The sequence below is a fragment of the Megalobrama amblycephala genome, linkage group LG8 (genome assembly GCF_018812025.1).
Source record: "Megalobrama amblycephala isolate DHTTF-2021 linkage group LG8, ASM1881202v1, whole genome shotgun sequence".
Lineage (NCBI taxonomy): Eukaryota > Metazoa > Chordata > Actinopteri > Cypriniformes > Xenocyprididae > Megalobrama > Megalobrama amblycephala.
This window is the reverse complement of record NC_063051.1, coordinates 9,578,913-9,592,446: the sequence shown is the minus strand read 5'-3', so window position 1 is coordinate 9,592,446 and position 13,534 is coordinate 9,578,913. Positions and strand designations below refer to the sequence as shown.

The 13,534-nt window shown below is 36.2% G+C and overlaps 1 long non-coding RNA gene across 1 annotated transcript; it reads right to left on the bottom strand.

Moving 5' to 3' along the window:
- Positions 1–2,621: 2,621 nt before the first annotated feature.
- Positions 2,622–13,357, bottom strand: LOC125273240. The gene is made up of 3 exons (XR_007186027.1): positions 13,161–13,357; positions 3,537–3,636; positions 2,622–3,379 (listed from the first exon to the last, which is right to left on the bottom strand). It is a non-coding gene; the product is annotated as an uncharacterized LOC125273240 (long non-coding RNA).
- Between the last annotated feature and the right edge of the window lie 177 nt (positions 13,358–13,534).

Genomic DNA, 13,534 nt, shown 5'->3' with positions numbered 1-13,534 from the left:
CATCCAAGATATCTAAGAAATTATGGAGGAAAGAAATTAATGTTTTTGAGGAAAACATTCCAGGATTTTTCTCCATATAGTGGACTTCACTGGGGTTCAACGGGTTGAAGGTTCAAATTTCAAGTTTTAGTGCAGCTTCAAAGGGCTCTACATGATCGCAGACAAGGAATAAGGGTCTTATCTAGCGAAAAGATAGGTCATTTTCTATCACGTTGGAAAGGTCACGCCTGATGTAGGTGGAAGTATGTTTTGCATGTTCGCTTTGTAAACACTGGATCGGTACTTCTGCCAACGGCCCCCCATGACCTTTCCTACTAGATTCTGCAATGCGTGGCACATCCCAGAGCAGTGCAAGATGAGCATTTGTGGTTAAAAAGTATATAATTTTTTTTTTTTTAGAAAATTATTGATTGTTTTGCTAGACAAGACCCTTACCCTTACTGTAGAGCCCTTTGAAGCTGCTTTAAAAACGCAACTTGGACCTTCAACCCGGTGAACCCCAGTGAAGTCCACTATATGGAGAAAAATCCTGGAATGTTTTCCTCAAAAACCTTCATTTCTTTTTGACTGAAGAAAGAAAGACATAAACATCTTGGATGACATGGGGGTGAGTAAATGATCAGGAAATTTGAATTCTGAAGTGAACTAATTCTTTAATTAGCTTCATAACATCGGTGAATTTCTCATCAGTCACAAGTATGTTGGAGCAAAAGTTTAAATTCTCTGTGTGATGGAGCATCACTTTCACAAACCTTTATGTTTGGTATGCCTTAACAGTAAACACATTTATAAACATATATAATTTATAATATAAATACATTTCTATTTTAAATAAATGCCATTCTATTGAACTTTACAGTCACTTTTGGTCAATTTAATGCATCCTTGCTGAATAAAAGTATTCATTAAAAAAAAAAAAAGACTATAGCAAACACTAGTACTACCGTATTTTGATGTGTAATAAGACTTGCTCTAAAAAGCGCTGATGCAGTTATGTATTTGATGTTATTATGTCCTCTATCTCAACGTACTCTGCTGCTGGTATCTTTTACATAACGCTGCACATAACTCTACACAAAGCTGCTATTATACAGCACCACTACCACATCCAAGATCATCTTCAAAGGATGAAAGCTTAGAACATACTCTATAAATTGTGCTGAAAAGTGTGAAACTGTGTCTGTGCACATTTTTTTAGGGGTCTTAGAGGTCTTTGGCTTGTTTCCTCCTCTTAATTACTAAAGCAAATATGCGTGAGAGGGACCGGCACATCAACTAATCTTTATCATGTGTCCACCATTGCCAACAGGCCCGTGGAATTTATTTTCACATCAATCCATTCCGCTCGGAGACAAGAGATATGAAGGGATCTATTCTTCTATCTGTATCCGCTCTTCACACCTCTTATGTAACAGGACGGATAGTATTCAATACCATAAAAAGGAAATTTCTTTCAGCTTTGGCTTCCTGCTTGAAATGAAACTCTCTGAGTGACTTAAACTTAAACTTTGGGCACGTGTACGTGGCACATCAACAATCTCCTTCTGCTGCTCCCTCTGAGCATAAAGAAACCTCTGTCCCTTTATTTTGGCCTTTGGCTAATATATCACCACTCTCCCATCATTCCACCCCGATCGGCCTTCTGAGCCAATCAGTGAAAGGATCTAGCCTGTGATTGACAGCTCATTTACAGCTCTGAGAAGGGCCCTTTAAGGTCTGAGAGGCCAATGCCTGGGCAGAGAAGATGAGAGAAGTATGAAAAATATGTTTGTACTCATTGTTCCCAAGAACTTGTGTGTTCAGGGGCCAAATGTGAGCCAATTAGTATGTCAAGGTAGAGTACAGAGTGGACAGATTTTGAATAGATCAAATCCTGTGCTATGGTAAAAAAAAAAAAAAAAAAATGGGTTATTATAAATGCTTTGAAGGATTTGCCATGTTTGACAACATAGAATTTTAATCTCTTCTTCCTGAACATTGCACAAAAACAAAACATGTACAATGGAAAGTTCAGACTTAAAATGTTAAATTGATCAAAAGTGACAGTAAAGACATTTATAACGTTACAAAAGATTTCTATTACAAATCAACTCTGTTCTTTTCACTTCAAGGTCTCATTTATTAGTAAAATAATTGTTCATTGTTTGTTTATGTTAGTTCACAGTGCATTAACAAATGTTAACAAATACAAATGTATTAGTAAATGCTGGAATTAACATTGAGTAACATTAATAAATGCTGAAGTATTGTTCATGTTAACTAATACAGTTAACTAATGAAACATTATTGTAAACTGTTACAAAACCCCAAACTTTTGAAAGTTAAAAAAGCCATTCAAGTCTGTGCGTTACAGTGATTTTACCATTGTACTGCTGTAAAATCACCGTAAAGCACAGCCTCTTGTGGCTTAAAGGGTTAGTTCACCAAAAAAAAGTGAATAAAAGCCTAAATTAAATCTGTTCAGCGTATAAAGTGATCATCTCTCTTCAGAAAATTTGGACTAAACCATTCAATTCATATGGATTAGTTTTACAATCTCTTTATGAACTTTTTGAAGCAACAAAGTGGTAGTTGCATAGACTCAATGGAGGGACAGAAGTCTCTCAGATTTCATCAAAAATATCATCATTTGTGTTCTGAAGACGAACAAAAGTCTTATGGGTTTGGAACGAGGTGAGGTTGAGTAAATGCTGACAGAATTTTCTTTTTTTTTTTAGGTGAACTAACACTTTAATGCTTATTAAAAGCAACTTTTCTCAGAAGGTAACTAAGCAATTCACAACTCATTCTTGTGCACCTGCTAGAGCATATTAAGAGTTAATAACCCTATATTTAAGAGAGTGAATAACTCAATATTATCAACATTAGTACTTATATTTATCAGCATGACAGGTATGTATGACCCACATGCAATTCATTATCATCATACTACTTAGGCTGGCATGACATTCTAGCAAATTTAGGGACCGATTCCAGATGTTTGCCAGATTTTTCAAACAGACTAGATGACTAGACAGCAAAGAATGAGGCTTATTTGCCAGACCAACAAGATGGAGCCATAAAAGGTCATCTCTGGTGGGATTTCAGTGCACACTTTAAAGACTTTTAGAGGATAGTGAATACATTAATGCTGGCTCTTTAGTAAAGAGAAGATGTGATTAAAAGTGAACATTTGTTACATCCAGTGCATTTATTTGACATCACATGGCTGTCTAAGTGAGATGGAGTCTCTGAGCTCTTTGTTCTGACTGCATGAGAACCTGGAAATGGTCCGTTCTAGAAAGCCTTACTGCCTCCGCAGGACGTCTGTAATGATGCCTGACTTGAAGGGGAACCAGCTGACCTTGCATCCTTCCGCCATCCGGAACAGAATCATTCCCTACAGCAATCCCACAAATGTTCCATGTTGTCAGAATGCCTTAAATCCAAGTGGATCAAAAACATGGGCGAATAGCCCAGAACTTTGTAAAGAACAGCGCTTTGTTCATGCAGAATGAGATTATTTTCCAGCATCCAAGTTTTGTTAAAGAGCATACCTGGTGTAAACACCAGCATTCCCATGTAATCATGACAAGAGGCTGCTCTTTTGAGAGCTCATAAGTTTCAATGAAGTCTCAGATGTTTCTTCTAAAATTTCTGTGGAGAAATAAACATGAATGAGACAAATGTTGACATACACTCTTAAAAATAAAGGTTGTTTATTGGCATCTGTGGTTCCATGAAGAACCTTTGACGTCTATGGAAGCTTTCCATTGCACAAAAGGTTCTTTATAGTGGAAAAAGGTTCTTTAGATTCTTAACCCTTGTGCATGCAAAAAAAAAAAAAGTTACACATAGCTGCAAAATGGACAAAAATGTCCATGCCAAAAAACTGTCATAGTTTTTTTATGAAAAAATTAAAAATAGTAGTTTATTTTCACAAACTAAATGCTAAGCAGAATTTTTTTTCTTTGCTTAATAGATTCTTGGGTGGGTCAGTGAAGAACAACAACATTAATTTTGAGGCATTTATATTTTTTATGTAGTGTCAGATTTTTTACAAAAACTAACACTTAGGTCCATAATGGACAAAAATGTCCATGCCAAGAAATGTCATAGAAATATTATATATTCATATTTTTTTCCACTTTCACTGATGTCAATGTTTTAACCAGCATCTGTTCTTTCCATAGATACCAAACATTCATTCATTTTCAGAATTTTAACGCTTTACAAATCGGTTTCTTTACATCCACGGCTTCTAATGCACCGGTGTGCTCACTGTCAGTGGGCAACACTAGCTTCAGAGCTTCCTCTGCTGAGTAACGTCTCTTCAAACAATGAAATGATCAACCCTTCAAGCACCACATATTTATAGGTTTGGCTGTGAGGACACCTGTGTGAACTCAAACTTTGTATAAAATCTACCAGACTAAAAATCAGCATTTTCTTGTGGTGAAAACTAAAACAATGTGTTTTAGAGGCTTCTGAACTTCTACTTCAAATTCAAGCGTACCTTTTATCTCCGTACAAAAACAATGTAAGTGAAAAAGTGCAATCAAGGGTTAAGATGCGTGTTTGGGTGAAAAAGAAAAACCTCAAAGCTCATTAACCTTCTTTGACTTTTTTCACATGGCCCTACACATGACCCTATGACCCTGCCAAGGATGTGACTCATACATGGAGTGAGATTTTTGATTGCCAGTACAATATAATTTTTTCAAAATAATTACACACATTAAATTTTCAGGAAAAGCATGCAAACTACACTCTGACATCCTTACCAACATACCCACACAATTATAGCTGCATTATTTTTCCAATTGACTAATTTGACATATTGATAATATGCATAAGTAGAAAACACAAATAAAGCAAGTATATCTTTTATATGCCAAATTTGAAAATATGGCACAATCTAGTAAAAAATGGTAAAAATGTCAAATTTGAAGCCTTGCCGATAGAGTGAATGCCTATTTGCAAATATTGTATCATTTTATAGTCAAATGGCCCTGGGTTAAAAAATTGCAGTTTTAATGGGTTTCAATGTGGACATTTTTGTCCAAATGCTGCTGAGTGTGCGTATTTTTTGTATGGAGGGTAAAATTGATTTTTTGCAGGAAATGAGGGTAAAATATTAAAATTCCAATAAAAATAAACACCTGAGCCAAAATTCATTTAGTTGGCATTAACAAAGGCACACTTATAACAAAAAACAAAACTGAAATGGACAAAAATGTCCATAAGGTTGCACAAGGGTTAAAATATTCCTCACACTAAGAAAAAATGGTTCTTTTAAGAACAGTTTATTCAAAGGGGAAGTTCACCCAAAAATACACAACTTGTATAAATTTCTTTCTTCTGTTGAACACAAAAGAATATATTTTAAAGGATTAGTTCACTTTAAAATGAAAATTACCCCAATATTTACTCACCCTCAATCCATCCTAGGTTTATATGACTTTCTTCTTTCTGATGAACACAGTCAGAGTTATATTAATAAATATCCTGACACATCCAAGCTTTATGGCAGTGAGCTTGAGCGATATAACGAGTATGAATCTCAAGAAAGTGCATCCATCCATCATAAACGTACTCCACATGGCTCCGAGGGGTTAATAAAGGCCTTCTGAAGTGAAGCGATGCATTTGTGTAATAAAAATATTCATATTTAACAAGTTAATACATATCTAAGAAATATCTAACTTCTAAGTTATTCAACTTAGGAAGAAAGTGTAAAGCCTCTCGCGGTTCAAAACGCTTACGCTATGTCCTACTACACTTTCCGTATTCAACTTATGAAAAAAGCATAAAAAACGTATTGCTTCGGTTCAGAAGGCCTTTATTAACTCCCTGGAGCCATGTGGAGTAAGTTTATGATGGATGGAAGCACTTTCTTCAGCTCATACTCGTTTGGTATCGCTCACTACCATTATAAAGCTTGGATGCGTCAGGATATTTAATAATATAACTCTGATTGTGTTCATCAGAAAGTAGAAAGTCATGTACACTTAAGATGGTCTGAGGGCGAGTAAAGCTTGGGGTCATTTTCATTTTAAAGTGAACTAATCTTCTAAAGAATGTTGGTAACCAGACAGTTGACGGCACCCATTGACTTCCATAGGGAAAAAATACTATGGATGTCAATGACTATTGACATCAACGCAGATCATTTAGTCTTGGAAGTATTTGATGAGATGTTTGAGTTGTCTGACTTCTGATTGCACACTTGGTCTGATCATTTCTGGTAAGTGTCCACACACATTGTGAGGCTACTCTATCTAGAAGAAACAAGATCTTAGAGATGCCATTTGTGATTTTCCTTTCCTGTGGGTCGAAATTAGATTTCAAGGGAGAAACATCTATAAGTCCAGAGCAGAACCTCATCTCTCTGGCTCTCCTTTCCCTGTACCTCCTCTTTGCGGCAGTATGTCGGTATTCCTGTGGGAATCTCTTTCCTCTCAGGAAGCAGGTTCCCTTTCAGAGTCAATAAGCCTTTCTGCTCGCACCCCAGCCCAGCGTGTGCACTCACATGTACAGGAGCGTGTACGCGTAGGTCTGACCGGCAGCTGTGGGTGTGTGGGTGTGTGGGCTCTTAGGAGCCACTTGTTTGAAGGGTTGGAGGACATTCCACCATCAACTGCTTTGTTCACTAGCACAGCATAGTGAAAATACTCCATTATTCAATCTACAGGTTAACATAAAGCAAGCATCACTATTATTGCTCATACATATAGAAGGTTAGTTATTTTGTCCATTTTGTTTGTTGTTGTTATTGTATTAAAATAAACTATTCCTTCTTTCTTGTTAATAGCATGTAACTTTGATTTTGTCAAATGCAGCAAAATATTAGATTAAAAATACCCCAAGTTGGGTTAAATATGGTCAAACCCAGCGATTGGGTTGTTTTGTTCCAACAGTTGGGTTAAAAGTTTGACCCAAACTGCTAGGTATTTTTATTTAACTCAACTATCGTTTAAAAATTACTATATTGCTCACTTAAATTAACCCAAAATAGGTTGGAAATTGACATTTATTAATATGTTTAATAAATAACTAAATAAACATTTATTAAATTGCTTATTAATAAATGTTCACATTTTGATTATTACTGTTGCCTCTAGTAATTATGTGTCTGATTTTTAATTTCCAACCTATTTTGGGTTCATTTTAAGCCAGCCATATAGTAATTTTTAAACAGTAGTTGGGTTAAATAAAACTTCCCAGCAGGTTGGGCAAACATTTAACCCAACTGCTGGGTTTGTCCATATTTAACCCAACTTGGGTTGTTTTTAACCCAGAATTTTTTAGAGTTTGTTTTAAACAGCAAGACTCAAAACACCCAATTTGATGTCAATTGACACCAAGCACTGCATTTTAAAAGAGCTATTGCACAGGGAAAGATTTTAAGTAAATAATTAATGCCTTTTTTGCTCAAACAAGAGGACACAAACACAACATTACAACATCAAAAAAAAAAAAAAAAAAAAAAAAAAAAAAAGTAATCAAATATAACAAAATGTGGTTAAAGAAAAGAAGAAAAAAACTATATATACATACACAAATACATGTATAAATATATATTCCTTTAAAACTTAAAGTATTACAGATAAATTTCAACCAACAAAAAGGAACTAGACTCATTTAAAGGCCTAAGAACAGATAAACAACTACCATTATATATAAAAAACCATTATACCATTATATATTGTTGAAAGCAAAATCATGCTCAAGGGAAGAAGAAAAACAAATGGAAATTCAGCTTTGTTCATATCAAGTATTTTTGACAATGTTGAGCTATTATTTAGCTTAAGTTCTATTCTCACAGAAGATACAGAATATATATATATATATATATATATATATATATATATATAATAATATATATATAAACAACTGTGGAAGGCCACAATATAGATATCAAGCTTTAATGGATGGATCAAGAGTGAATATTTTCCCATTCCTGTTATCTAAAAAGCATGACCATCAATATTATGCATGCTGGAACACAAAGAGCCACAAAAGAATTGTGATTCTGCCCAGGACAAGCTTGTAAAACGTAATCATTCATTTAATGTTTATTTCCCATACCCCCTTAGTAGCCAAAAATAATATAACTGAATACTGTTCCAGCAGTTGAGAATGTTTGCACTGAAATTGTCTATTTAAGTAACTTTTTTACTCTGGTGTTTTCATAGTAACCTTCCTCAGCAATTATACTATAAATTAATAAATCATATTTATTTAGGTATACAGAAACTGAGAATCATCAGACACCCAGGTAAAAGACAGAAACCTCACACTAACCCAGCCAAATAGTGTCTGGGGTTTAAATTTCATTTCATTAGTGGTGCTTGCTGAAGCAAACCGTTGCTCATACTTAAGCTTAGTGAACTTGGCACATTGGAAATGAATGATATTGTTCAAGGATAGATGTGCTATATTACTTTTACAAACAATGAAAATTATGATTTTCTACTGTCAGACAAAAAAAAAAAAGGTGAAAAATCCTGTTGACTTCAAATGGAGGGATGTGAGCCATATTGAAAGAAAAGGCTTGAAGTTTGCCTCTTTTTACAACCACCCAGAATACCCTAGAAACACCCTAGCAACCACAAATAACACCCTAGCGACGCCCTAGCAACCACCCAGAAGAACCTAGCAATGCCCTAGCAAACACCATAGCAATTACCCCACAGCAAGACTCTTCAGTCTTAAAGCAGCACAACAATCCCAGATCTGCAGTAGTATGTGGGCAGGAAAGCCTTTACATTCAGCACACAATCTCAACCTCCATAAAAACTTCCTAAGAGCTGAAATCTGATGATTTTAAAGAAAGCTGTGTAAAATCCCTCCTCCATTGCAAACCCATCACATGGGCGCCAGAGCGAAAGCGCTGGAAGAAAAGGCTGCCATTGTGTAAATGAATAGAGGCCTGTATGCACCATGCTTTGACATTTCTATAAATTGAGAAATGATGGTTTATAAAGCTTACGTTTGTTTTCACAAGAGTTTGGACTAGAATGAAGGACCTCAAGAGCGCAACAATGCAGCGTTTGTCTTTGCCTGGCCTTGTGGAAATGACTAAACTGATAACCCATAACAGATTACCCATCACTGTGCTTTCAGTGTTACTGTTTGGGCTTCAATCTTTCAAGCTAGGATAAACTGTCCTCCATCAGCTGTAATTGTAAAGCCCAGAATTCCTGTTTGTGTTTAACACTGTAATGTGATATATGGGATAAAATTCAATAAGATGAGGAATTTTTTGGAGCGGGAGGAACCTCATTCCTGATTACTGCAGAGAACAGATCATCTTTTCAACACATGACAGATTGCATTGGGCGCCATTATTTTCTTCACAAGCACAAACATGCACTACAGCACCATCTGCAGGCGACAGGCAGAACCTGCAACATTGTCTAAAATCTAAATGGACAAGGTCATTGTAAATGGCAGACTCAACAAGGAAGCAAATAATTCAATTGTATCAATCAGGGCTGCGTTTCTCAAAAGCATCTTGAGCTAAGTTGATCATATATGAGAGCATATGAGCATTGGAGCCAGTGGCTCTACGATACTTATGCTTAATATGCTTTTGAGAAACGCAGTCCAGGGTTTCCAAAGTCTAGCACTAATAACCACAGTGTTGGGTAAGTTCTAAAAAAAGTAATTAAGTAAGTAAAAATTAACATCTTCAACAGTGTAATTAGATTACTGTATTAATTACTCTCTCTAAAAAGTATTGGATTACTTATTAATTACTTTCTAAATCCCATATCAACCTCGACCTGTTGAACAATACATAAACATGAAACTGCACTTTTTATTCTTTCAGATAAACAATATACAATTGCACAATTGCATAAATTATTCTTGAACTGACCAAAGTGTGTAAAGGGAGAAGATTACATTAAAAACGCACATTTAAACATTACATTTTGATGTTTTATATAGAATTAGTCTATACAGTATTTAATGCAATTATATCAGAAGTAAATAAATTACTGAAAAATTAAGAGTAATCCATTACTTTTTCAAGGGAAAAGTAATTAAATTACAGTAATTAGATTACTTAGTAATTAATTACACCCAACACTGATTAACCATAACAAAACCAAATATTCAAGATGTTTTATCTGCAATGGTAAAACAAAAAAAACTTGACAATCCCAAAGCATTATAAATATCAGCAGGTAAATAATAATATAAACAATAAAAATAAGCTTACATCATAAAAAAATATTTTTTTTAATTAAATGAATGAATGAATGAATGAAAAGTTTCATACTTTCGTAAATAAATAAAAGGTTTGAATATAAGGTTTAATTAAAGGTGCAATGTGTAATACTGTATTAAAAAACGATTTTTTGACAGAAATTCAATATAATATATATATACAGTGGGTACAGAAAGTATTCAGACCCCCTTAAATTTTTCACTCTTTGTTATATTGCAGCCATTTGCTAAAATCATTTAAGTTCATTTTTTTTCCTCATTAATGTACACACAGTACCCCATATTGACAGAAAAACACAGAATTGTTGACATTTTTGCAGATTTATTAAAAAAGAAAAACTGAAATATCTCATGGTCCTAAGTATTCAGACCCTTTGCTCAGTATTTAGTAGAAGCACCCTTTTGATCTAATACAGCCATGAGTCTTTTTGGGAAAGATGCAACAAGTTTTTCACACCTGGATTTGGGGATCCTCTCCAGTTCTGTCAGGTTGGATGGTAAAAGTTGGTGGACAGCCATTTTTAGGTCTCTCCAGAGATGCTCAATTGGGTTTAAGTCAGGGCTCTGGCTGGGCCATTCAAGAACAGTCACGGAGTTGTTGTGAAGCCACTCCTTCGCTATTTAGCTGTGTGCTTAGGGTCATTGTCTTGTTGGAAGGTAAACCTTCGCCCCAGTCTGAGGTCCTGAGCACTCTGGAGAAGGTTTTCGTCCAGGATATCCCTGTACTTGGCCGCATTCATCTTTCCCTCGATTGCAACCAGTCGTCCTGTCCCTGCAGCTGAAAAACACCCCCACAGCATGATGCTGCCACCACCATGCTTCACTGTTGGGACTGTATCGGACAGGTGATGAGCAGTGCCTGGTTTTCTCCACACATACCGCTTAGAATTAAGGCCAAAACGTTCTATCTTGGTCTCATCAGACCAGAGAATCTTATTTTTCACCATCTTGGAGTCATTCAGGTGTTTTTTAGCAAACTCCATGCAGGCTTTCATGTGTCTTGCACTGAGGAGAGGCTTCCGTCGGGCCACTCTGCCATAAAGCCCTGACTGGTGGAGGGCTGCAGTGATGGTTGACTTCAACTTTCTCCCATCTCCCGACTGCATCTCTGGAGCTCAGCCACAGTGATCTTTGGGTTCTTCTTTACCTCTCTCACCAAGGCTCTTCTCCCCCGATAGCTCAGTTTGGCCGGACAGCCAGCTCTAGGAAGGGTTCTGGTCGTCCCAAACGTCTTCCATTTAAGGATTATGGAGGCCACTGTGCTCTTAGGAACCTTAAGTGCAGCAGAATTTTTTTTTGTAACCTTGGCCAGATCTGTGCCTTGCCACAATTCTGTCTCTGAGCTCTTCAGGCAGTTCCTTTGACCTCATGATTCTCATTTGCTCTGACATGCACTGTGAGCTGTAAGGTCTTATATAGACAGGTGTGTGGCTTTCCTAATCAAGTCCAATCAGTGTAATCAAACACAGCTGGACTCAAATGAAGGGACAGTTAGGATGATCAGAAGAAATGGACAGTTAAATATATGAGTGTCACAACAAAGGGTCTGAATACTTAGGACCATGTGATATTTCAGTTTTTCTTTTTTAATAAATCTGCAAAAATGTCAACAATTCTGCGTTTTTCTGTCAATATGGGGTGCTGTGTGTACATTAATGAGGAAAAAAATGAACTTAAATGATTTTAGCAAATGGCTGCAATATAACAAAGAGTGAAAAATTTAAAGGGGTCTGAATACTTTCCGTACCTACTGTATGTTATCAGTGGTGTATAAAGACCTTACATAATGAACCGTTGTGTTTTTATTTCCTTAGAATGAGGCATTTCTATCTAAATTCACCACAGGTCCCCTTACATGTTAAAGGGATAGTTCACCCAAAAATGAAAATGCTATCATCATTCACTCTCGCCCTCAAGTTGTTCCAAACCTGTACAAATTTCTTTTGCTCTGCTGTACACAAAGGAAGATATTTGTAACCAGGCCGCTTTGGGGCACCATTGACTTCCATAGTAGAAAAAAAAATAAATACTATGGAAGTCAATGGTGCCCCAGAATTGTTCAGTTTCCCACATTCTTCAAAATATATTCCTTTGTGTTCAACAGAACAAAGAAATGTATACAGGTTTTGGAGGGTTAGTAAATGATAACAGAATTTTAATTTTTTGGTGAACTATCCCTTTAAGCTGCCATTTTGCGCCACCATGTTTCTACAGTAGCCCTAAATGGACAAACTGCTCTACAGAGCGAGTTTACTTGACAGGCTTCGCTCTGCTGTCTCAGACGACGACTTATTTGTCCTGTGTCGGCCACCGTAGCTTCTCTATATTGCAATTTTCAACCTCACCGCTAGATGCCACCAAATTTTACACACTGCACCTTTAATTCAAGATTTTACCAATGACTACATTTTTTCTACATTACACAGTATGTAAATCATTTTCTGGTGAATGGGAAAGTCCCACATTTTAACTCTAAAACTTTGCCCCAGTCAAAAAAAAAAAAAAAAAAAAAAAAATCCCTTATCAAATGGTATGATATTTATAGTCCAGCAAATGTCCAGTAACTGTGTGTGTGAACCTGTGAACAGTGCTTTTATTAATCAAGGACTTTAAAAGTCTTGGCATTTGCCAGCATTACAATTGAAATGCTTGAGCATGCTGGGCACACAATTACACGGCTCATTAACCTTCAGACATTATTATGTTTTCTGCAAGATCAAACCCAAACATGGATAGAAGGACGAGGAATTTGGATGATAAAATGCTTTTTTTTTTATTTTATGTGAATGTTTGTGCCAAAACACTTGGTCTGCATGTGAGATCTTGCACACATCCGCCACATTTAGCAGTCAGAAGCAGACATTGGGGTTTTAGGGCTTCCTATGGCTCTCTCCAAACATAAACTCATGCACATGTGTGGAAAAGAGTAAACAAAAGCTCACCAAACTTTTTCCATACCCCAGGGATCTGGCTTTAATGTGCTTTGCATCTGGTTGTTTTTGTACAGTAGAGCAAGTGCTTCTTCCATGGCAGCCTTGCTATAAATTCCAGCTTTATGATGACATACTTTGTCTCTGGCTTCTTTACAACTCAAGGCTTCCTGTTTTCAACTGCAAACAGGATTTGCATGGAGGCCCGAGACAATTCACTTGATCACCACAAGAGGACACCATTTAGCTATGTGCACTGCTTGTGTAAATAATTCACTGCAGATGATTTGGGTTATAGAAACACAATAATGGCTGAGAAAGCAGTGTAGAAAATGGCCATGGTTTAGTGGTCAGGTATATCTTTAAAATATATCTTTAAATATATA